Raw genomic sequence first — 3,060 nt, forward strand, 5'->3', positions numbered from 1 at the left:
CTTGAAACCGGACAACCGAGGTGACAAAATTGACAGCGATGATATAAAAGAGGCGTTTATAAGCGAAACGACCATGCGTAACTTTCTCTGGTAAATTTACCCTGTCGTCATTTTTTTTATTTTTAGAGTATGCAAAGTAATCATCGCTGACCGTGCTTTGATGGAATTTTGAAGGAGGGTCTTGAGAGAACAACAGACTGATGCTAAGACTAACTGACTGACAAAATGACTGATTGATTTCTCCATTCCATGCTGTCTTTCTCATTTTCTGGTATTCATCACTCCCATGTTTAAAAAAACTCTATTTCCGTCTTGGTCTGGAAACCAACTCTGTCTGGGATACGTATTATTTCACCTGAGGCAGTGCTATAATGAGAAGTTCCTCATTGTGCGCATGCTGCATTCGTGAAGAAACTATCCTGCACCTTTCATGAACTGCTGGGTCACGGTGCTGCTTGGACCGACAGAGACGTGTAAAAGCCCCTTATGTTACAGCACACAATATCGTTCTGAGAAGCGTGCCTTCGAATTTGCCTCTAGATTGACGAAATGAAAGACCAATCGAAAGGCCCGCATAGATGTTGAAAGTATAGTCCGCTATTGGTGTACATTGTAGAGTTAAAGTAGTTTAGTCGAAAACGTGATGGCCTGGTTCGTTTGGTCTTTGCCAATAAATCGCTCTTTTTCAAGCGACGCCCAGTGAACTTATCAAAGCCAGTGATATCGCAGCATAGTTTACATGAGTGTTTTATTCTTTTAGGTCTTTCAGAAGCAGCACCACTCACATACTCTATAAGTCAGCTGTGTAAACGGAGCACAGCCCCTGAGAAACAGACAATTCAAGATTACTTCTAAAGTCTACGGACTCGGAGGTGCCACTGTATTAGAGTCTGAAAAGTTGCCAGTAGCCATGGAAACAGGGATCAGTAAAACCAACCCCTAAATAGGCCTACATGTAATGAAAATGCACTTATAGAAGGTCTATTCCCTCAAGTCGCAGAACGTTATTGACAGAGACTGTAGGGAACAAATGTCATTTCCTGACTACCACTCGATCAACGTCAATTATGTCACTTCCAATCGTACAAGGTTGTGTCGCTTCAAAAGTTAATACTTTCTAGTTCAACATACGTTGAAGCGAAGCAAAACGCAAGCATGTTGCTTGTTTTCAAGGACATCACAAAAGTCCTAGCTTCTTCAACAATGGTTTAAGTGACACAGAACCACGTTATTCTGAAATATTTCTTGACAACATATTTAACAGGTCACATCACAAGGTCAGAGCACAGGGGCTTGTGAATGGTCTATTAAAATATAAGAAAGAATAAAGAATACTGATATTAACACTAGTTTTGTTTACGAGCCTTCTTCCCCTTGTTCTCTTATACTGCCCTATGTTTCCTCGTTCTGTGCATGAAGTCATGACAGTTCAGTGACCATTCGACACGCTGTACTATACCCTGAAAGCCTCAGGATTGGAGTCAACCGAATCCTGTACAAAAAAGTTCACCAAGGTTAGGCGTACTACATGCTGCATACATAATTACCAATACACCGTCATGACTCACATGCACAGAGCAAGGAAATATAGCGCCGAAAGGAGGGAACAACTAAAAGGCTCGTACACAAAACTAGGTTTAATAGTAGTATTCTTAATACTTTCTTTTATTTTGATGAGCCATTCACGAGTTCCTGTGGTCAGCGTTAAGTTGCACGCTTTATATGATCTATGAATAACCAATATCGAATCTTACAGTACTCACTTATCTATCAAGAGACGGGTGAACAAAACCACTCGCCTACATTCCACCTCTGTCAGGGTTACGTGTGTACCAATGGCGCGTGGGTAACTACACTTTTAAAAGAAAATCCACAGCTACTTAAAATGCATTAGTAAGAAGTCGTGAATTACCGATTCAAGTTGTGTTTGCTAAAACGCCACTCAATATCAGAAATATGTAAATATATCTTACAACATTTCAGAATATAGGACAGTCGGGTGAATTAATGGTTATTAGTTCTGTTGGGTACTCTCATTTCGGAAAGTCCCTTTGATTCTCTGCATTTTGTAACAATACTTTGTTGTATGACATCATTTGACTAATGCGCAGTCTCATGTATAGGCGTACCTATCCTTTTTCGTCGTGAAACTCTCTAAACGTGCAGGGACAGCAAATGGCCAAGAACATTTCATACATACGTTACCATCTCTCCCCTAATGGCTTACCGAGCAGCAGCTAAATGACACTCCAGCAATATGAATTACGCGGTATTTCAGGCGGTCACAAAACGTTCTCTCGCAATGGTCGTACTTCGGCGAACGTTGCGTATAGGACGATGCGTTTACTTATGAAAGCCAAATCTTTTGTTGCTCAGTTGAACCTCAGACGTCTTCAACACTTGTTCTAGGTTACATATACAACATATGGAATCCATTACAACTTGAACTCCGAACGCGGATACGACACTTCATGAAAAACGACTTTGCAAAATTGAGATGCGTGGACGCGGGTGATCCTCTTGGAAGCCACGAATCAGATAGAGACAGCCTGAGCCTGAGGCAAACAGTTGGCTTTACAGTGGTCTCAAAAAGCTGCAAATTTAGCATTATTTTTCCAATGTAAAATATTCCTATTTTCCCTGTAATATTTTGAATCATCCCCATTCAGCCAAATTACTTGCATTGACATCCGTTTTTCCTTCTATTGCGACGGGTTGTGTTGTGATTGGTTTTCTGAAATGGGCAGGGAAAAACCATGCGACCCTGAAGCAGACAGAATTTACTGAAAAGTAAACAGTTCAGTGTAACAGTTCAGTGTAAGCCGTCCATTTGCGAGCAGGTAAACCATACAGTATCTCTCCAATGCAGCATGTCAACAATTAATCCATTCGACTGTCATCGCTAAACTGGACTATGGCAACGCTTTGCTATACAGCTTACCTACAGCTCAACTTGATTTGTTGCAGAGAGCCCAAAATTGTACTGCTCGTCTCATTATACCCGCACAAGGAAGTCTGATCACATTACACCTGTACTACAAAACTTGCATTGGCTTCCAG

The sequence above is a fragment of the Ptychodera flava genome, chromosome 4, assembly GCF_041260155.1.
Source record: "Ptychodera flava strain L36383 chromosome 4, AS_Pfla_20210202, whole genome shotgun sequence".
Classification (NCBI taxonomy): Eukaryota; Metazoa; Hemichordata; class Enteropneusta; family Ptychoderidae; genus Ptychodera; species Ptychodera flava.